We start from the raw sequence: 23,469 nt of genomic DNA, 5'->3' as shown, positions 1-23,469 counted from the left end.
GAACCAGGTAAAGAGGATGAGTGTCCTCCTTGGAGGGGAACCAGGTGAAGAGGGTGAGTGTGCTCATTGGAGGGGAACCAGGTAAAGAGGGCGAGTGTCCTCCTTGGAGGGGAACCAGGTAGAGGGCGAGTGTCCTCCTTGGAGGGGAACCAGGCAGAGCGGGCGAGTGTCCTCCATGGAGGGGAACCAGACAAAGAGAGTGAGTGTCCTCCTTGGAGGGGAACCACGTACAGAGGGCGTGTGTCCTCCTTGGAGGGGAACCAGGTAAAGAGGGCGAGTGTCCTCCTTGGAGGGGAACCAGGTAAAGAGGGCGAGTGTCCTCCTTGGAGGGGAACCAGGTAAAGAGGGCGAATGTCCTCCTTGGAGGGGAACCAGGCAGAGCGGGCGAGTGTCCTCCATTGAGGGGAACCAGACAAAGAGAGTGAGTGTCCTCCTTGGAGGGGAACCACGTACAGAGGGCGTGTGTCCTCCTTGGAGGGGAACCAGGTAAAGAGGGCGAGTGTCCTCCTTGGAGGGGAACCAGGTAAAGAGGGCGAGTGTCCTCCTTGGAGGGGAACCAGGTAACGAGGGCGAGTGTCCTCCTTGGAGGGGAACCAGGTAAAGAGGGCGAGTGTCCTCATTGGAGGGGAACCAGGTAACGAGGGTGAGTGTCCTCATTGGAGGGGAACCAGGTAAAGAGAGCGAGTGTCCTCCTTGGAGGGGAAGCAGGTAAAGAGGGTGAGTGTCCTCCTTGGAGGGCAAGCAGGTAAAGAGGGCGAGTGTCCTCCTTGGAGAGGAAGCAGGTAAAGAGGGCGAGTGTCCTCTTTGGAGGGGAACCAGGTAAAGAGGGCGAGTGTCCTCCTTGGAGAGGAACCAGGTAAAGAGGGCGAGTGTCCTCCTTGGAGGGGAACCAGGTGAAGAGGGCGAGTGTCCTCCTTGGAGAGGAACCAGGTAAAGAGGGCGAGTTTCATCCTTGGAGAGGAACCAGGTAAAGAGGACGAGTGTCCTCCTTGGAGGGGAACCAGGTAAAGAGGGCGTGTGTCCTCCTTGGAGGGGAACCAGGTAAAGAGGGCGAGTGTCCTCCTTGGAGAGGAACCAGGTAAAGAGGGCGAGTGTCCCCCTTGGAGAGGAACCAGGCAAAGAGGGCGAGTGTCCTCCTCGGAGGGGAACCAGGTAAAGAGGACGAGTGTCCTCCTTGGCGGGGAACCAGGTAAAGAGGACGAGTGTCCTCCTTGCAGGGGAACCAGGTAAAGAGGCTGAGTGTCCTCGTTGGAGAGGAACCAGGTAAAGAGGGCGAGTGTCCCCCTTGGAGAGGAACCAGGTAAAGAGGGCGAGTGTCCGCCTTGGAGAGGAACCAGGTAAAGAGGGCGAGTGTCCTCCTTGCAGGGGAACCAGGTAAAGAGGGCGAGTGTCCTCCTTGGAGGGGAACCAGGTAAAGAGGGCGAGTGTCCTTCTTGGAGGGGAACCAGGCAAAGTGGGCGAGTGTCCTCCTTGGAGGGGAACCAGGTAAAGAGGACGAGTGTCCTCCTTGGAGGGGAACCAGGCAAAGAGGGCGAGTGTCCTCCTTGGAGGGGAACCAGGTAAAGAGGGCGAGTGTCCTCCTTGGAGGGGAACCAGGTAAAGAGGACGAGTGTCCTCCTTGGAGGGGAACCAGGCAAAGAGGGCGAGTGTCCTCCTTGGAGGGGAACCAGGTAAAGAGGGCGAGTGTCCTCCTTGGAGGGGAACCAGGTAAAGAGGACGAGTGTCCTCCTTGGAGGGGAACCAGGCAAAGAGGGCGAGTGTCCTCCTTGGAGTGGAACCAGGTAAAGAGGGCGAGTGTCCTCCTTGGAGGGGAACCAGTAAAGAGGGCAAGTGTCCTCCTTGGAGAGAAACCAGGTAAAGAGGACGAGTGTCCTCCTTGGAGGGGAACCAGGTAAAGTGGGCGAGTGTCCTCCTTGGAGGGGAACCAGGTAAAGAGGGCGAGTGTCCTCCTTGGAGGGGAACCAGGTGAAGAGGGCGAGTGTCCTCCTTGGAGGGGAACCAGGTAAAGAGGGCGAGTGTCCTCCTTGGAGAGAAACCAGGTAAAGAGGGCGAGTGTCCTCCTTGGAGGGGAACCAGGTAAAGAGCATGTGTGTCCTCCTTGGAGAGAAACCAGGTAAAGAGGGCGTGTGTCCTCCTTGGAGGGGAACCAGGTAAAGAGGGCGAGTGTCCTCCTTGGAGTGGAACCAGGCGAAGAGGGCGAGTGTACTCCTTGGAGGGGATCCAGGTAAAGAGGGTGAGTGTCCTCCTTGGAGGGGATCCAGGTAAAGAGGGCGAGCGTCCTCCTTGCAGGGGAACCAGGTAAAGAGGGCGAGTGTCCTCCTTGGAGGGGAACCAGGTAAAGAGGGCGAGTGTCCTCCTTGGAGCGGAACCAGGTAAAGAGGACGAGTGTCCTCCTTGCAGGGGAACCAGGTAAAGAGGGCGAGTGTCCTCCTTGCAGGGGAACCAGGTAAAGAGGGCAAGTGTCCTCCTTGGAGGGGAACCAGGTAAAGAGGCTGAGTGTCCTCCTTGGAGAGGAACCAGGCATAGTGGGCGAGTGTCTCCCTTGGAGAGGAACCAGGTAAAGAGGGCGAGTGTCCTCCTTGGAGAGGAACCAGGTAAAGAGGACGAGTGTCCTCCTTGGAGCGGAACCAGGTAAAGAGGACGAGTGTCCTCCTTGCAGGGGAACCAGGTAAAGAGGGCGAGTGTCCTCCTTGGAGGGGAACCAGGTAAAGAGGGCGAGTGTCCTCCTTGGAGCGGAGCCAGGTAAAGAGGGCGAGTGTCCTCCTTGGAGGGGAACCAGGTAAAGAGGGCGAGTGTCCTCCTTGCAGGGGAACCAGGTAAAGAGGGCAAGTTTCCTCCTCGGAGGGGAACCAGGTAAAGAGGACGAGTGTCCTCCTTGGAGCGGAACCAGGTAAAGAGGACGAGTGTCCTCCTTGGAGGGGAACCAGGTAAAGAGGGCGAGTGTCCTTCTTGGAGGGGAACCAGGTAAAGAGGGCGAGTGTCCTCCTTGGAGGGGAACCAGGTAAAGAGGGTGAGTGTCCTTCTTGGAGGGGAACCAGGTAAAGAGGACGAGTGTCCTCCTTGGAGGGGAACCAGGTGAAGAGGGTGAGTGTCCTCCTTGGAGGGGAACCAGACAAAGAGGGTGAGTGTCCTCCTTGGAGGGGAACCAGGTAAAGAGGGCGAGTGTCCTCCTTGGAGGGGAACCAGGTAAAGAGGGCGAATGCCCTCCTTGGAGGGGAACCAGGTAAAGAGGGCGAGTGTCCTCCTTGGAGAGGAACCAGGTAACGAGGGCGTGTGTCCTCCTTGGAGGGGAACCAGGTAAAGAGGGCAAATGTCCTCATTGGAGGGGAACCAGGTAACGAGGGCGAGTGTCCTCATTGGAGGGGAACCAGGTAATGAGGGCGAGTGTCCTCCTTGGAGGGGAACCAGGTAAAGAGAGCGAGTGTCCTCCTTGGAGGGGAAGCAGGTAAAGAGGGCGAATGTCCTCCTTGGAGCGGAGCCTACCCTTAAGAAACAGTGAAATATCTTATAATTTAAACGTGTCCATTCCCATTGTTTGGATATTGATGAGCAGCAATGAGCAGTTTCATTTTCTAGTTTGAATATAAATACAAAAGCTCTACGAGACATGCTAAACTACTCGTTATTTAATCAGGGCTGCAGCTGCTGAAAGGTTGACTGTGCTGGGGTTTGTGGCCAGAGCTGGCAGACCTGTTGTTCTGAAGTCTGATGTCTCACACCTGAAGAGTCTGTTTATGTCGTGTTGTAATGTCCTTTTTCTGTTGCCTGCTGTCAGAAATAGAAATCAAAGGGAGATGATTCCCCACTCTGTTAATCAATTCTTTGACACATTATATAATATATATCTCCAACTTTGACTAGTATATTCTGTCTGATATAAAGCATCCTCACAGTCACTAACACCAATCTCCTCCTATCTGATATAAACCAACCCCACAGTCACTGACACCAATCTCCTCCTGCTGTTATAAACCTGCCCCACAGTCACTGACACCAATCTCCTCCTGTCTGATATAAACCAGCCCCAGACCCTGACGCCATTCTCCTCCTGTCTGATATAAACCAACCCCACAGTCACTGACACCAATCTCCTCCTGTCTGATATAAACCAACCGCACAGTCACTGACACCAATCTCCTCCTGCCTGATATAAACCAGCCCCACAGTCACTGACACCAATCTCCTCCTGTCTGTTATAAACCAACCCCACAGTCACTGACACCAATCTCCTCCTGTCTGATATAAACCAGCCCCACAGTCACTGACACCAATCTCCTCCTGTCTGTTATAAACCAACCCCACAGTCACTGACACCAATCTCCTCCTGTCTGTTATAAACCAACCCCACAGTCACTGACACCAATCTCCTCCTGCTGTTATAAACCTGCCCCACAGTCACTGACACCAATCTCCTCCTGTCTGATATAAACCAGCCCCAGACCCTGACGCCATTCTCCTCCTGTCTGATATAAACCAACCCCACAGTCACTGACACCAATCTCCTCCTGTCTGATATAAACCAACCGCACAGTCACTGACACCAATCTCCTCCTGCCTGATATAAACCAGCCCCACAGTCACTGACACCAATCTCCTCCTGTCTGTTATAAACCAACCCCACAGTCACTGACACCAATCTCCTCCTGTCTGATATAAACCAGCCCCACAGTCACTGACACCAATCTCCTCCTGTCTGTTATAAACCAACCCCACAGTCACTGACACCAATCTCCTCCTGTCTGTTATAAACCAACCCCACAGTCACTGACACCAATCTCCTCCTGTCTAATATAAACCAGCCCCAGACCCTGAGGCCATTCTCCTCCTGTCTGATATAAACCAACTCCACAGTCACTGACACCAATCTCCTCCTATCTAATATAAACCAACCCCACAGTCACTGACACCAATCTCCTCCTGTCTGATATAAACCAACCCCACAGTCACTGACACCAATCTCCTCCTGTCTGATATAAACCAGCCCCACAGTCACTGACACCAATCTCCTCCTGTCTGTTATAAACCAACCCCACAGTCACTGACACCAATCTCCTCCTGTCTGATATAAACCAACCCCACAGTCACTGACACCAATCTCCTCCTGTCTGATATAAACCAATCCCATAGTCACTGACACCAATCTCCTCCTGTCTGATATAAACCAACCCCACAGTCACAGACACCAATCTCCTCCTGTCTGATATAAACCAGCCCCACAGTCACTAACACCAATCTCCTCCTCTCTGATATAAACTGTTGGTGAAAAACAAATTCACTCGAGTCTGTCTTAAAGTAAAAGTACACAGTTTATTAACAGAACATTCTGGGAGAAGATCATAGACCCCCACGGTCTAGTGATACCCTTCTCGTTCTCTCTTGGTTGGTACAGCTTTTTATTCTATTTGTATTACAATAATCACCTGATTACATATGGCTTACTTGTTCTATTCAGTATTAGTCATGCTTGTGGTTAAAAGTTAGTTACATCTTACTATACCTTTGGTCACAGGTCAAATTCCCATGACCCCTACATTCTGCTGTGTCTACAATTTTAGCTAAAGCAGCAGATTTCTTATCGCTTAACACACACATTCTGTCCTGTCCCACAGCTGCGTCTTATCTTTGTTTTTCACATAAGAAAGTAGTACTTTTCAGTCTGTCCTTTGTTTAGTTTTGCCTTTTTACGTAAGTCAATTTTTATTGTGATATTTCTTATCGCCACCTGGTTTCTTTTAGTTCTCGTTCATCTTCACATGACCCCACTCCTTTGTTCTGATTTTAATTCTGCTGGCGGCTGTCTGAATTCTGAGAGGATTCATTTTAACCCCTTCAGTCCCTCCTGTTGGTCCGGCACCAAATTTAGACTTTGGCTAGGGATACCAACTTCTTTTCCACTTTTACCATCCCCGGGATTACTCCTATACTGATGGCTTAAGCTTAGTACCTAAGTTAGTCTTTCCCCTCTGTCTATCTTGTTGTGCTGGGCGTGGTAGTCTGTGCAAATGACCGAAGAGCTTTACATGTATATACCTACTTCTGTCAATTCATTATCCCGCATTAACTGTTTGGTTTCTGGCTCAATATCAATTATATCAACTGTAGCAACCGGCACTATTCGGGACATAGCTGCCCTACAACATGCATTCAAAACCGTCATCATAACACAAAATAATACTAAAGCTATAATAACAATTATAACTCCATGCGTCAGATATGAACCCCAAGATCCTCCAAATAGCCAACTCCACCAACCTTCCCCTGGGGTTTCGTGGCTCCTTGTTATGTAGCAGGTGCTATCCTCCCTGTTTCCTTGCATTTTACCATCTTTTGATGCTTGACAAAACCCATCTTTGAATCTAACAGCTATTTCTTACAATTCCCTTTTTTGAGAAGGAAATACCTTAATTGACTTCTCACAATCGGCTCTTGACTAATCTAGCCAGCTCTTATTGCTCTCTCAACTTGGGCATTAGTTAGTAGGGAGTCTTGAAGATTTCTCCCTTCCTTACAGTCCATTCCTTTGAGGAGACGGAGCAACCTCTGACCCCTTACTCGAATTCAGTTCACTGTTCCGGTGTTCCAATTCTGCCCCGCCTGGGTTTTCCTCTGTTTCTTCTATCTTTCCTGATGTTACCCCGCCTGGGGTCTCCTCTACATTGCTTCGGATCTTCTCTTTCGGTGTGCTCAATTAATTTGTTAGTGCTTGTCAGTCATGGGCATGAGTACCCAATTGGCTTATGTATCAAAGTCTTACTACACACATTACATATATCAAATACTCTATCATTACAAGTTGGTTAACTACCAGAGCATGTGAAATAATACAAACCTAAGGGTGTGCTGATGTATTAAGCCCAATATCCCACCAATGTGAGTTGTCCCCTATGCTGTCAATTTCAATATCTATTCTCGAGTTGTCTTACTCCAAAACATAAAAATGCTTTAGGGAGGAGTTCAGTCGCATCATGAGCTCACTGAAACCCACAAACTACAGGGGAATATCATATCCGAGTATCCGAATTGTGCCACACAATTGTGTAGCTCATACTTAAAAACGTGTTGGTTGATGGGACAGGTCCTGTTAGACCCGTAAAGCATGGTAATTGCAGTAGTAGTGACACAGGAGGCACCACTAAAATCACCTCATACTGGATTCGTACTGGTTTTTCCCACGCTCTGTTACCTACAAAACACAATTATTACAGTCACAGTTAAATTCAGTCTTACAATCATATCAAATACATTATAGTTTAACATCTAATCAACAAATCATGGATTTAAAAGATTCTCCAGATCTCTCTTTTGCTCGTATCCATCTTGTGGATAATTCTTACTAAACATGATTTCTCCTTAGCCCTCGATTGTACCAATCCAGATCCCATGCAACTCTCCACTTCAACTTCAATCCCTCTAACAGGTACCCGTGTATTTAACTCTATTCTGATTGTTTCATTAATTAGTTTCTCGATGGAGTATACTTTAAAAGTTGTCTCGCTCTCCTGAGCCACATTAACCATTTCATGTCTTGCTGTTGTCAAGTAACTGAGCATGTCTGAGACCCGTTCTTCAGTGCAAACTCAACATACATTCCTGGATGGTAATTACCTCATACGTATTGAATCACATTTGCACACTCATACCGGTATCTCAATATCATGCCACACGTGCCATCCGATACAAGCCTTTCTCGGGCTTTCAGGTATCTTATCGAAAGATTGTAGTCGCCTGGAGATCTTTGCTCATCTTCCTCTGCATGGTCCCGATGTCTTGGGTAGTGGCCAGGCTATCAAATTCAGTTTTCTTAAAAGTTCATTAAAGGCAGGGACACAAATGTCTCCAAGAGAAAGCTATCAATTTACTATTCTTAACTACATTTTCCTGACTTTCACTAGAAAGTTTTGAAAATTCCCATTCAGTAGTGTAATTCTCCTGTTTCAATCTTACACTCTCAATCACTTTCCTTTAATTACCATTCATATCTCATTCATGAGTCCTGGAAAAACTTTACTGTCCAGTACAATATTTAAGATAGAAAACATAGATCAAACGTTCTCACTTGATCCAAGTTATTAACACATTTTATTATCATTATTTTTAGAGGATCTTTTATTTTCCCAAAAGTAACCAAATATATAGTGCCTGAGTCCATTTTTTCATTGGTTTTGTCAATGTTCAATTTCATCTCTATCAATTTATCTTCCATTTCCAATTTCAGAAACAAGTGATTCTCAGGCTAGGTAGCTTACACAGTGCTTTTAACATTAGAGACAGAAGTGCTGCAATTAGTTTACAAGGTAACTTTCATATAACAAAAGAAAGAAGGGAATCCACTGTGACTCTGCCTAGAGCCCAAGGGGTTAATTTATCAAATCTTAATTTTCCCTCTGTCACTGTGGTGAAATAATAACTTAAAATTAAGAAACTTAAATTTAATAATGTCCAATATCTTTAGATTTCATACTAAAGTTGTTGCTTGCTGAACTTAAACAGCTGTCAGTGAAAAGGGTTAACTCCTTTGCAGGTTTTTAAGAAGGTGGAGCAAAACATTATCAAATGCACGCAACTGCGTCAATTCACGTAAATCAAAAAAAAAAATTTCCTGATCAAAAGACAGTTGTGTTTTCACACTTTAACTAAACACAAACACGGAGGTAATATGGACAGTGAAGAAAGACGGGATTGAGCAAAGTTCACAAGCTAAGTAAGTCTTTGTAAGGAACTCTGCAACTGTCGGATGTGCTTGCGGAGCGGAGTTATCTTATTCAATGCAGTCTGCAGTCTACACAAATTTACACCAACCAAAATTTCACCGTGGCCACAATGAAAGTCTGGTTTTAATAGGTTAATTAACCTCATAACTCCAATTTAATCCAGACCTTGTAAACATTCAAATTAATTTCCTTCCAAGCACATTGGCAACTGTAACTTTAAGGCAGAAGCTTATCTTTTGTAAAACTATGAACAGACAAACAAAACAAAATAGCACATTCTTGCAGAAAACAGTAAATTACATCATATTTTCTTATTGTCCTTTCTTCAGATGTCTTTCCAAAATACTGTAAAAACATTGACTTTAACTGGAGGAAAATTAGTTTTTCACATTTAAACAAATCAAATCAAACTGCTTTAGAAGATTTCACCATAGCAACCGTGACTCCAAGGTTAAATCTTAGACTGAAACTGAGTCTTTTGTTAAACAAACTTTTTGTTGCTCTTCTCAGTTTTTACACACCAGCTTAACTTAAATTAATTCAAAGGTTTTTTTTCCAATTCTTGGGGCGCAATCTTATTCGCACATTCTTAAAACTTCCAAAATCCAAGACAAGACAAAAGTTTTTAAACGCTTTTAACATAGAGAAGTGGGTGGAGCTAAAACAAACATAACAGAATCTTTCTTTTAAAGACAGACTTTCAGACAAAAGAAATACTGTAACTTCTTAAACATTCATAGTCAGGAAAACTTTCACACTTTAACACACAAACTGAAATACCAGCATTTTTTAAGGTTCCTTTCACTCAGTAAATCTTGTGTTTTATTTGTCTGAGCACAAATGTTAATAACTTCCATGTCAGTAAAACTTTAAGTTTCTCTTTTTTTCCATCTTTTTCCATCGGTGTCCCTATCTTCTTTCTCCTTGTTTATCCTTTAGTTTTGCCAATTTTTTTTCCCTCTAATTTTGTCACCTGCTCCTGTAGATTTTCGTTTTAATTTCCTCGGTCTTTTGAATGACCGTTACTAATTGGTGTACCAATATAACTCCCGCTTTCTTTGTCTTACTTCCCTTTTGTGTCTCCCACCATTCTCGTTGGTACACTGGTACCTTAGACGGATCCCATCCATCCTTTTTCATCTTGTCTATCAAACCCTTCCGGTCGTCTGCATAGAGCCTGGTAAGGGACCCAGGGGGTCCCCATTCCATCTCTTTCCCCGACGCCATATCCAGTCCTACGTCAGTCTTACCTACTCTGCTGCGTTTCTCTGTGCGGGTTTGCCGTGATCCTGTCTTTATTCGTGGTATGTCCGTGACCTGGGATTTCTCCCCTCCGTCTTACCTCTAGTAACACCCCCGGTAGTTGTAAAAGACTATTTAAGTGGTTAATTAATCATAATTAAGCACACATACATTCATTGACTTCACGATCCTAGGGTACTTTGGAGTCTCTCAGCCTACTTGATCCTGGCCATCACGTGGGGCCCAATCGCCCTCTTACTTCCGGCTCAGGCTAGGATCGATGAGACAGGCACCCTCCTTGTCCTTGTCGATCAAGTCAATCACTCATTCCTTCGCGACCTCTATCGCTACACAGTGTTCCCTTAGTTCATGCGATCCACACTCACACAACTGTGTTCTCTCACCTCTTACAGACTTTCACTTGATTCGTGATGCTACGGCACTGTCCCTCCACCTTCCCAGATGACTCAATTTCTGGACGGTCAGAATTTGACTTCTCGTCCGGCTTCACTGGTGCGGACAGTCTTTCAGTTCCATAGCACCCTGCTCGCAGCGCCAATTTGTTGGTGAAAAATAAATTCACTCGAGTCTGTCTTAAAGTAAAAGTACACAGTTTATTAACAGAACGTTCTGGGAGAAGGTCATAGACCCCGTGGTCTAGTGATACCATTCTCGTTCTCTCTTGGTTGGTACAGCTTTTTATTCTATTTTCATCCAATCACATTTTATTACAATAATCACCTGATCACATATGGCTTACTTGTTCTTTTCAGTATTAGTCATGCTTGTGGTTAAAAGTTAGTTACATCTTACTATGCCTTTGGTCACAGGTCAAATTCCCATGACCCCTATATTCTGCTGTGTCTACAATTTTAGCTAAAGCAGCACATTTCTTATCGCTTAACACACATTCTGTCTTGTCCCACAGCTGCGTCTTATCTTTGTTTTTCACATAAGAAAGTAGCACTTTTCACTCTGTCCTTTGTTTAGTTTTGCCTTTTTACGTAAGTCAATTTTTATTGTGATATTCCTTATCGCCACCTGGTTTCTTTTAGTTCTCGTTCATCTTCACATGACCCCACTCCTTTGTTCTGATTTTAATTCTGCTGGCGGCTGTCTGAATTCTGAGAGGATTCATTTTAACCCCTTCAAAACCAACCCCACAGTCACTGACACCAACCTCCTCCTGTCTGATATAAACCAGCCCCACAGTCACTGGCACCAATCGCCTCCTGTCAATATAAACCAGCTCCACAGTCACTGACACCAATCTCCTCCTGTCTGATATAAACCAGCCCCACAGTCACTGGCACCAATCACATCCTGTCAATATAAACGAACCCCACAGTCACTGACACCAATCTCCTGTCTGATATAAACCAACCCCACAGGCCCAGAAAGATTAAACTCAGCCCATTACTTGGATTGGACTTGTCTCCATTCCCGTGCCGAAGGGATTGCTGTACCAGATGGTGGAGGCAACATTTGGGTCTCTCGATTCTCCACCAATTCCCATTCCCCTTCTGTCTGGTGGATAATGGAGGTGCCACTGTGTGTAATGTGCAAGTCAGTAAGAATTGTCAGCAAGGATTAATCAGCACTTTCTAGTTGGAGATGTAAATCAGTGGAAACTTTCAGACACTGAATTGTAAATGTTGTACCAGAGATTAATTTAGGATTGAAGTAAAATTCATAATTTTTTTGTAAATGAATTTCTGATCAAAGTCCCTGAATTAAGGGGAAAAGATCACAGACAGCGGTTCTCAAATATAGGGACAGAGTGATCTCCTGGAAGAGTTTCGATCGCCTAGATGGGTCGGAGAGGAATTTCCCAGATTTTTTCTCCCAAATTGGCCATTTGGTTTTTTATCTGGTTTTTCGCCTCTCCCGGGAGATCACATGGGTTCGGGTGGGATGGAGAGTGATAGAAGATTTGAGGTTAGGATCAGATCAGCCATGATCTTATTGAATGGTGGAGCAGGCTCGAGGGGCCGATTGGCCTACTCCTGCTCCTATTTCTTATGTTCTTATATTCTTATGTTCAGAGGGACACTGCAGCCCTGAGAAGTCAATCAGCTATATATCCAGAATATTAAACTCCAGCCCAGTTATAGGGATATTAACATCAGCAGATGCAAACCCCAACTCTGAGAATGAACATGGTTCAGTCCTGGATGTGATTAACAGCAGAATCCAACCCATGCAGTCACATGTGAACTCGCTGGTGTGTCAGTAGGTTGGATGACTGATTGAATCTCTTCCTACACACGGAGCAGGTGAACTGCCTCTCCCCAGTGTGAACTCACTGGTGTGTCAGCAGGGTGGATGAACAAGTGAATCTCTTCCCACACACAGAGCAGATGAACGGCCTCTCCCCGTTGTGAAGTCGCTGGTGTGTCAGTAGGTTGGATGACTGATTGAATCTCTTCCCACACATGGAGCAGGTGAACGGCCTTTCCCCAGTGTGAGTGCGTTGGTGTACAATGAGATTGGATGACTGCCTAAATCTCTTCCCACAGTGAGAGCAATTGAATGGTTTATCGTCGGTGTGAACTCGCTGGTGTTGAATCAGTTCCTCAGAGCTTTTAAAGCAGTTCGCACAGTTGGAGCATTTAAAAGGTCTCTCGTCAGTGTGAACTCGCTGGTGTCTCAGAAGGTGGGATGAGTTAGTGAATCCCTTCCCACACACGGAGCAGGTGAACGGCCGGTAGCGATGAGTTTTCAGCTCAGACGGGTAAGTGAATCCCTTCCCACAGTCCCCACATTTCCACGGTTTCTCCATGGTGCGGGTGTCCTTGTGTCTCTCCAGGTTGGATGATCAGTTGAAGCCTCGTCCACACACAGAACACGTGTACGGTTTCTCCTCGCTGTGAACGGTGCGATGATTTTACAGGCTCTGTAATTGGTTAAAACATTTCTCCGTCCACATTCAAAGGCCGATATTATTCACGTCCAAATGTATCGAGAGCCTCGGTCAGATCTTGATGTGATGTTTGGTTTAAGTTTCCCATCTGCAAATCCTCCCCTTCTAATATCCTGTAAAAGGAGTTTACAAAAGTCATGACTGAGAGTCCAGGATAGAAATTCAGAACAGACAATTCTAGGTGCTGATTCTGACTGGGTTCAGTTCTACACTCACTGGTTCCCCTCCCTCTCCTCCCCTGAAGGTGCTGACTCTGGCTGGGGTCAGTTCTACACTCACTGGTTCCCCGCCCTCTTCTCCCCTGAAGGTACTGACTCTGGCTGGGTTCAGTTCTACACTCACTGGTTCCCCTCTCTCTCCTCCCCTGAAGGTGCTGACTCTGGCTGGGTTCAGTTCTACACTCACTGGTTCCCATCCCTCTCATCCCCTGAAGGTGCTGACTCTGGCTGGGTTCAGTTCTACACTCACTGGTTCCCCTCCCTCTCATCCCCTGAAGGCGCTGTCTCTGGCTGGGTTCAGTTCCACACTCACTGGTTCCCCTCCCTCTCCTCCCCTGAAGGTGCTGACTCTGGCTGGGTTCAGTTCTACACTCACTGGTTCCCCTCCCTCTCCTCCCCTGAAGGTGCTGACTCTGGCTGGGTTCAGTTTGACACTCACTGGTTCCTCTCCCTCTCCTCCCCTGAAGGTGCTGACTCTGGCTGGGGTCAGTTCTACACTCACTGGTTCCCTGCCCTCTCCTCCCCTGAAGGTGCTGACTCTGGCTGGGGTCAGTTCTACACTCACTGGTTCCCCTCCCTCTCCTCCCCTGAAGGTGCTGACTCTGGCTGGGTTCAGTTCTACACTCACTGGTTCCCCTCCCTCTCCGCCCCTGAAGGTGCTGACTCTGGCTGGGTTCAGTTCTACATTCACTGGTTCCCCGCCCTCTCCTCCCCTGAAGGTGCTGACTCTGGCTGGGGTCAGTTCTACACTCACTGGTTCCCCTCCCTCTCCTCCCCTGAAGGTGCTGACTCTGGCTGGGGTCAGTTCTACACTCACTGGTTCCCCTCCCTCTCCTCCTCTGAAGGTGCTGACTCTGGCTGGGTTCAGTTCTACATTCACTGGTTCCATTGCCCTCTCCTCCCCTGAAGGTGCTGACTCTGGCTGGGGTCAGTTCTACACTCACTGGTTCCCCTCCCTCTCCTCCCCTGAAGGTGCTGACTCTGGCTGGGGTCAGTTCTACACTCACTGGTTCTCCTCCCTCTCCTCCCCTGAAGGTGCTGATTCCGGCTGGGTTCAGTTCTACACTCACTGGTTCCCCTCCCTCTCCTCCCCTGAAGGTGCTGACTCTGGCTGGGGTCAGTTCTACACTCACTGGTTCCCCTCCCTCTCCGCCCCTGAAGGTGCTGACTCTGGCTGGGTTCAGTTTGACACTCACTGGTTCCCCTCCCTCTCCTCCCCTGAAGGTGCTGACTCTGGCTGGGGTCAGTTCTACACTCACTGGTTCCCCTCCCTCTCCTCCCCTGAAGGTGCTGACTCTGGCTGGGGTCAGTTCTACACTCACTGGTTCCCCTCCCTCTCCTCCTCTGAAGGTGCTGACTCTGGCTGGGTTCAGTTCTACACTCACTGGTTCCCCTCCCTCTCCGCCCCTGAAGGTGCTGACTCTGGCTGGGTTCAGTTCTACACTCACTGGTTCCCCTCCCTCTCCTCCCCTGAAGGTGCTGACTCCGAATGGGTTCAGTTCTACACTCACTGGTTCCCCACCTTATGAACTGCTTCGTGCACTTTGTTAAACACACACACAGCAGAAGCACATTAATCTGATGGGAGATCACTGACACCGGTAGTGGGGAAAATGCTAGAGTCCATTGTAAAAGATGTAACAGCAGGGCATTTGGAAAACAGTGACAGGATCGGACAAAGTCAACATGGATTTACAAAAGGTAAATGGTGCTTGACTAATTTACTGGAATTTTTTCAGGATGTAACTGGTAGAATAGATAAGAGAGAACCACTTGATGTGGTGTATTTGGACTTTCAGAAGGCTTTCGATAAGGTCCCACATAAGAGATTGGCGTGCAAAGTTAAAGCACATGGGATTGGGGGTAAGGTACTGACTTGGATAGATAACTAGTTGGCAGACAGGAAGCAAAGAGTTGGAACAAACGGGTCTTTTTCCGAGTGGCAGGCAGTGACTAGTGGGGTACCGCAGAGATCGGTGCTAGGACCACAGCTATACACAATATATATTAATGATCTAGACGAGGGAACTAGATGTAATATCTCTAAGTTTGCAGACAACACAAAGCTGGGTGGGCGTCTGTGCTGTGAGGAGGATGCAGATAAACTCCAGTATGATTTGGACAGGTTGGGTGATTGGGCAGATGCGGTATAATGTGGATAAAAGTGAGGTTATCCACTTTGGTGGCAAAAACAGGAAGGCAGCATATTATCTGACTGGCAATAGATTGGGAGAAGGGGAAGTGCAATGAGACTTGGGTGTCCTTGTGCACCAGTCGCTGAAGGTAAGCATGCAGGTGCAGCAGGCAGTTAAGAAGGCAAATGGTGTGTTGGCCTTCATAGCGAGAGGATGTCTTGCTGCAGTTGTACAGGGTCTTGGTGAGACCACAACTTGAGTACTGTGTGCAGTTTTGGTCGCCTTATCTGAGGAAGGATGTTCTTGCCATGGAGGGAGTGCAGGAACGATTCACCAGACTGATACCTGGGATGGCAGGAATGACATATGAGGAGAGATTGGGTCGATTGGGCTTATATTCGCTGGCATTCAGAAGAATGAGAGGGGATCTCATTGAAACGTATAAAATTCTAACAGGACTAGCCAGACTAGATGCAGGAAGGATGTTCCCGATGGCGGGGGAGTCCAGAACCAGGGGTCACAGTCTAAGAATAAGGGGTAAGCCATGTAGGACTGAGATGAGGAGGAATTTCTTCACCCAGAGAGTGGTGAACCTATGGAATTCTCTACCACAGAAGGCAGTGGAGGCCAATTAATTAAATATATTCAAGAAGGAGTTAGATATATTTCTTAAAGCTAAAGGAATCAAGGGATATGGGGAGAAAGCAGGGACAGGGTACTGAATTTGGATGATCAGCCATGATCTCATTAAATGGTGGAGCAGGCTCGAGGGGCCGAATGGCCTACTCCTGCTCCTATCTTCTATGTTTCTATGTGCATGAACAGAGAGACCTGGGGGTATGTGTGCACAAATCGTTGAAGGTGGCAGGGCAGGTTAAGAAAGCGGTTAAAAAAGCATCCGGGATCCTGGGCTTTATAAATAGAGGCACAGAGTCAAAAAGCAAGGAAGTTATGATGAACCTTTATAAAACACTGGTTCGGCCTCAACTGGAGTATTGTGTCCAATTCTGGGCACCGCACTTTACGTAGGATGTGAAGGTCTTAGAGATGGTGCAGAAAAGATTTACAAGAATGGTTCCAGGGATAAGGGATGAGGGACTTCAGTTATGTGGATAGACTCGAGAAGCTGGGGTTGTTCTCCTTAGAGCAGAGAAGGTTGAGAGGAGATTTGATAGAGGTGTTCAAAATCATGAGGGTTCTGGACAGAGTAGATAGAGAGAAACTGTTCCCATTGGTGGAAGGGTCGAGAACCAGAGGACACAGATTTAAGGGGATTGGCAGAAGAACCAAAGGCGACATGAGGAAAAACTTTTTTATGCAGCGAGTGGTTAGGATCTGGAATGCACGGCCTGAAAGGGTGGTGGAGGCAGATTCAATCACGGCTTTCAAAAGGGAATTGGATAAGTACCTGAAGTAAAGAAATGTGCAGGGTTACGGGGAAAGGGCGGGGAGTGGGACTCGCTGAAGTGATCTTGCAGAGAGCCGGCACGGGCTCGACGGGCCAAATGGCCTCCTTCTGTGCTGTAACCATTCTATGATTCTATAAAATATTTAAAAGTTTTTTCTCCAGAAGCACGGGTTTTATCTGCTTATATTGATGAATTTAAAAAGTCTCTATTAAAACCTGAGCCAGTGTGTTGTGAGACAAAGAGCCTTGTGTCCAAGGGGAATAAAGGCCCACAGCCTCCCCTGGCCCCGGGCCCTGAACAAGGGACTGGAGAAACTCGCTGCCCTGCAGATCAGACAATCAGCCGGCGCTAGTCCCGCCCCTCGGGCTCCCCGATTGATTGGAGGACCCGCCGCCGCCTCGCTCCTCCAGCCCCGCCCCGCTCGCTCCCTATTGGTCGGAAGCTCCCGTCGATCAGGCCGTGGGGCTGGATCACGTGTCCCCGATGAGATCACGTGCGCCGTCCAACTGAGTGCGCTCGTTCGGGGCCTCACGGACTCTCAGATTTTTCTATTTCTCCTTATTCTCTCCCGATCCACCCCTTCCCCCACCCCGCGCGATTCTCCACCCAATTGGAGCGGAGAAAACTCACTTTGCATCACCGATCGCAACTCTATAACCGACACCAAGACCTTTCCCGGAATGCCCCGCGCCGACTCCGTCCGACAGGATCCGAGTGCGCAGGCGCAGCTCTGTGTGGGGGAGGGGGTTGGTCTCCTCTGGGCATGTGCGGTTGTTACCCTTGGTGACCGGGAGGGGTCGCTGTGCCGGACTCGGCCCAAATCGCAGTCCCGTGTGCGCATGCACGGACTCTCGCTGTCCCCAGTAGGAGCAGGAGTGGCCATTCAGCCCTTCGAGACTGCTCCACCATTCAATGAGATCATGGCTGATCATCACCTCAACTCCATTCACCGGCCCTATCCCCATATCCCTTGATGCCCTTACTGGTCAGAAATCTATCAACTTCTGTTGTGAATATACCCAATGACTGAGCCTCCACAGCCCTCTGGGGTAGAGAATTCCTAAGATTCACCACCCTCTGTGTGAAGAAATTTCTTCTCATCTCAGTCCTGAATGGCCGACCCTTTATCCTGAAGCTGTGGCCCCTGGTTCTAGACTCCCCAGCCAAGGGAAACATTCTCCCAGCATCCATCCTATCAAGCCCTGTAATAATTCTGTATGCTTCAATGAGATCCCCTCTCATTCTTCTGAATTCAAGAGAATACAGGCCTAGTTTACTCGATCTCTTCTCATACGACAGTCCCGCCATCCCAGGAATCAATCTCGTGAACCTTTGTTGCACTCCCTCTATGGCAAGTATATCCTTCCTTAGGTAAGGAGACCAAAATTGTACACAATAGTCCAGGTGTGGTCTCACCAAGGCCCTGTATAATTGGAATAAGACTTCTTTACTCCTGTACTCAAAATCCTCTTGTAATGTCAATCAACCATCAGCTAGAAGAGGTCACTGGTGAGACCAGTGAAGAAAGAAAGACTTGCATTTATATAGCGCCTTTCACCACTACCGGACGTCCCAAAGTGTTTTACATTTGAAGTGTAGTCACTGTTGTAATGTAAGAAACGCGGCAGTCAATTGGTGCACAGCAAGCTCCCACAAACAGCAATGTGATGATGACCAGATAATCTATCTTTTTATGTTGATTGAGAGATAAACATTGGCTCGGAGACTGGGGATAACTGCCCTGCTCTTTCCCACATTACAACAGTGACTACTTCATTGTAGTACTTCATTGGCTGTAAAGCACTTCAAGACAATCTGATGGTCACGAAAGCACTATATAAATGCAAGTCTTTCTTGAAATAATGCCATGGGATCTTTTATATCCACCCGAGAGAGCAGACGGGGTCTCAGTTTAACGCCTCATGGGAAAGACGGCACCTCCGACAGTGTCGCACTCCCTCATCACTGCACTGGAGTGCCAGCCTAGATTTTTGTGCTCAAGTCTCTGGAGTGGAACTTGAACCCACAACTTTCTGACTCAGAGGCGAGACTGCTACCCACTGAACCACTGGCTGACACTAAAGAACAAGCAGTTCTGACGAAAGGTCATCGACCTGAAACGTTAACTCTGTTTCTGTCTCCAGACATGCTGCCTGACCTGCTGAGTATTTCCAGCAGTTTCTGTTTTTATTAAAGAAACAAGGGAGTGATTGCTGACAGGAAGAGTCATAGAGTCATAGAGTAATACAGCACGGATAGAGGCCCTTCGGCCCATCGTGTCCGCGCCGGCCATCAAGCCCTGTCTAATCTAATCCCATATTCCAGCATTTGGCCCGTAGCCTTGTATGCTATGGCATTTCAAGTGCACATCCAAATGTTTCTTAAATGTTGTGAGGGTTTCTGCCTCCACAACCCTTTCAGGCAGTGAGTTCCAGACTCCAACCACCCTCTGGGTGAAAAAGTTCTTTCTCAAATCCCCTCTAAACCTCCCGCCCTTTACCTTGAATCTATGCCCCCTAGTTATTGACCCCTTTACTAAGGGAAAAAGCTCCTCAGCATCCATCCTATCTATGCCCCTCATAATTTTGTACACCTCAATCATGTCCCCCCTCAGCCTCCTCAGCTCCAAGGAAAACAAACCCAACCTGCCCAGTCTCTCTTCATAGCTGAAGCGCTCCAGCCCTGGTAACATCCTGGTGAACCTCCTCTGCACCCTCTCTAACGCGATCACATCCTTCCTGTAGTGTGGCGACCAGAACTGCACACAATATTCCAGCTGTGGCCTAACCAGTGTTTTATACAGCTCCATCATAACCTCCTTGCTCTTATATTCAATGCCTCGGCTAATGAAGGCAAGTATCCCATATGCCTTTTTTACCACCTTATCCACCTGTTCCGCCGCCTTCAGGGATCTGTGTACTTGCACACCCAGATCCCTCTGACCCTCCGTCTTGCCTAGGGTCTTTCCATTCATTGTGTATTCCTTTGCCTTGTTAGTCCCCCCAAAGTGCATCACCTCGCACTTTTCCGGGTTAAATTCCATTTGCCACTGTTCCGCCCATCTGACCAACCCATCTATATCGTCCTGCAGACTGAGGCTACCCTCCTCGCTATTTACCACCCTACCAATTTTTGTATCATCCACGAAAGAATGTTGGGTCGTCCTGCGCATGCGCACCTCCCTGGCGGCTGAGGCAAAACACCGACTCGCCCCCCACCAGAGCCGCGCACATGTACCAGATGTTGCGGCTCCACATGCGCTCCCGATGTTCCAACCACGGGGTTTTGTGTGCTGAGCATGCGCGTTGTGGACCGATCGGGATGGGTGATTGTGGAGCAGGAGGGAGAGCGCGGGTGCCATGAGCACATGCGCGGGACTCAGCGTCAACAGAGCGCTTTCTGCAGTGCTGGGGCTTGTGGGTATTACAGCCGCCATTACCATTGATCCTTTCAACCAACCTGTGCAGCAGCTAGGGCCTGAAAATCAGCTTCACTGCCCCTAGGTTCGGAAAGGGGAAAATTAAACAACAGTTTGCCTCTGATCCTTTTCTGAACTCAATTTACAGGGTTATAGAAGAGCAGTTACAGGCGGGAAGCTCAGACCAAACATCACATCACGATCTGACAGAGTCGCTCGATTCATCAGGACCTGAATATCATCGGTCTTTGCACATGGAAGGAGAAAGCAGCGATCGCAGCGATGACAAACCGCACACGTGTTCAGTGTGTGGACGCGGATTCAGCCGATTGCCTGACCTGGTGAGACACGTGCACCGTCACACCAGGGAGAAACCGGGTAAAGGTGCGGACGGCGGGAAGGGATTCAGTTCCCCATTTGCATTGGAAGCTCAACGGCGCAGTCACACCAGGGACAGTCCGTTCACCTGCTCCGTGTGTGGAAAGGGATTTGTTTGTTCATCCCACCTGCAAACACACCAGCGAGTTCACACTGGGGAGAGACCATTTCAGTGTTCTGACTGTGGCAAGAGCTTTAAAAGCCCCCAGAATCTGAAGGGACACCAGCGAGTTCTCACTGATGAGAGGCCGTTCTCCTGCTTTGTGTGTGGGAAGGGATTCACTGAGTCATCCCACCTGCTGGCACATCAGCGAGTTCACACTGACGAGAGACCCTTTAAATGTTCTGACTGTGGGAAGAGCTTTAAAAGCTCTAAGAACCTTAAGGGACACCAGCGACTTCACACTGATCATAGAATCTAACAGCACAGAAGGAGGTGATTCGGCCCATCATGTCTGTGCCGGCTCTTTGAAAGAGCTTGTGGGAGAAAGAATGAAAGAGGGAGAGAGTTTCTGGGCCCACCCCTTGAAACCTTCTCACGGACCCCGGGTGAGAACCTCTGATCGACAAGAGGCGCTGCAGCAACTCGCCAAGGCTTCTTCGGCAGCACCTCCCAAACCCGCCACCTCCACCATCTAGAGGGACGAGGGCAGCAGGTGCAGGGGATCAACACCACCTCCAAGCACCCCTCCAAGTCACACACCATACCGACATGGAATTATATCGCCCATCTTTCATCGTCACTGGGTCACAATCCTGGAACTCCCTCCCTAACAGCTCTGTGGGAGGACCATCACCACACGGACTGCAGTGGTTCAAGGAGGCGGCTCACCACCACCTTCTCAAGGGCACCAATTTTTGCCTGTCTGATATAAACCAACCCCACAGTCACTGACACCAATCTCCTCCTGTCTGATATAAACCAACCCCACAGTCACTGACACCAATCTCCTCCTGTCTGATATTAACCAACCCCACAGTCACTGACACCAATCTCCTCCTGTCTGATATAAACCAACCCCAGTCACTGACACCAATCTCCTCCTGTCTGATATAAACCAACCCCACAGTCACTGACACCAATCACCTCCTGTCTGATATAAACCAACCCCACAGTCACTGACACCAATCTCCTCCTGTCTGATATAAACCAACCCCAGTCACTGACACCAATCTCCTCCTGTCTGATATTAACCAACCCCACAGTCACTGACACCAATCTCCGCCTGTCTGATATAAACCAACCCCACAGACACTGACACCAATCTCCTCCTGTCTGATATAAACCATCCCCACAGTCACTGACACCAATCACCTCCTGTCTGATATAAACCAATCCCACTGGCCCAGAAAGATTAATCCCAGCTGTTACTTAGAAAAATAGAAGATCAGAGCAGGAGTAGGCCATTCGGCCCCTTGAGCCTGTTCTGCCACTTAATGAGATCATGGCTGATCATCCAAATTCAGTGCCCAGTCCCTGCTTTCTCCCCATATCCCTTGATCCCTTTAGCCTTAAGAAATATAACTAACTCCTTCTTGAATATATTTAATGAATTGGCCTCAACTGCCCTGTGTGGCAGAGAATTCCACAGGGTCACCACTCTCTGGGTGAAGAAATTCCTCCTCATCTCTGCCCTAAATGGCTTACCCCTTATCCTTATACTGTGACCCCTGGTTCTGGACTCCCTGACCATCGGGAACATCCTTCCTGCATCTAGTCTGTCTAGTCCTGTTAGAATTTTATAAGTTTCTGTGAGATCCCCTCTCATTCTTCTAAACTCTGGCGAATATAAGCCCAATCGACCCAATCTCTCCTCATACGTCATTCCTGCCATCCCAGGTATCAGCCTGGTGAATCTTCGCTGATGATTGGACATGTTTCCATTCCCATGTCGAGGGGATTGCTGTACCAGACGGGAGCGGCAACATTTGGGGACTCTCGATTCTCCACCAATTCCCATTCCCCTTCTTTCTGGTGGATACTGGAGGTGCCACTGTGTGTAACATGCAAGTCAGTAAGAATTGTACCAAAGATCAATTTAGCATTGAAGTAAAAGTTCATAATTTTATTGCAAACAAATTTCTGATGCGAGTCCCTGAATTAAGGGGCAAAATCAGATAGCGGTTCTTAAAGGGACACTGCAGTCCCAACAAGTCAATCAGCTATATATCAAGAATATTAATAACCCATATAACTGGGCTGGAGTTTAACATCAGCAGAAACATACCTCAACTGTCAGAATGAACACGGTTCAGTCCTAGATATGATTAATAGCCGCAATAACAGCATAATCCAACCGCTGCAGTCACTTGTGAACTCGCTGGTGTCTCAGCAGGTGGGATGACCGAGTGAATCCCTTCCCATACATGGAGCAGGTGAATGGCCTCGCCCCAGTGTGAACTCGCTGGTGTCTCAGCAGGGTGGATAACTGAGTGAATCCCTTCCCACACACGGAACAAGTGAACGGCCTGTCCCCAGTGTGAACTCGCTGGTGTCTCAGCTGGATGGATGTCCGAGTGAAGCCCTTCCCACACACAGAGCAGGAGAATGGCCTCTCCCCAGTGTGAACTCGCTGGTGTGTCAGAAGCTCGGATGACTTAGTGAATCCTTTTCCACACACGGAGCAGGTGAACGGCCTCTCCCTGGTGTGAATGTGTTGGTGCATCAGAAGATTGGATGAACGAGTGAATCCCTTCCCACACTCGGAGTAGGTGAACAATCTCTCCCCGGTGTGAGGGCATCGATGATTTTCCAGCTGTGATGGATAACTGAATCCTTTCCCACAATCTCCACATTGCCACGGTTTCTCCATAGTACGGGTGTCCTTGTGTCTCTCCAGGTTGGAAAATCGGTTGAAGCCTTGTCCACACACAGAACACGTGTACGGTTTCTCCCCGCTGTGAATGGTGCGATGTTTTTTCGGGCTGTGTAACTGGTTAAAGCTTTTTCCACAGGCAGTGCACTGGAACACTCTCACTCGGGTGTGTGTGTCTCGGTGCTTTTCCAGTCACACTGATGTTTGAAATCTTTCCCC

General features: G+C 48.2%; 1 pseudogene; it reads right to left on the bottom strand.

Annotated features, from left to right (window-relative positions):
- Positions 1-23,268, bottom strand: part of LOC147118502 (uncharacterized) — a 70,487-nt pseudogene extending 47,219 nt beyond the window's left edge.
- Positions 23,269-23,469: the final 201 nt, after the last annotated feature.

Source organism: Somniosus microcephalus, chromosome 4 (genome assembly GCF_052327205.1).
Source record: "Somniosus microcephalus isolate GS21.2 chromosome 4, FLI_Smic_1.0, whole genome shotgun sequence".
NCBI lineage: Eukaryota > Metazoa > Chordata > Chondrichthyes > Squaliformes > Somniosidae > Somniosus > Somniosus microcephalus.
This window is presented reverse-complemented; position numbering and strand designations above follow the sequence as displayed.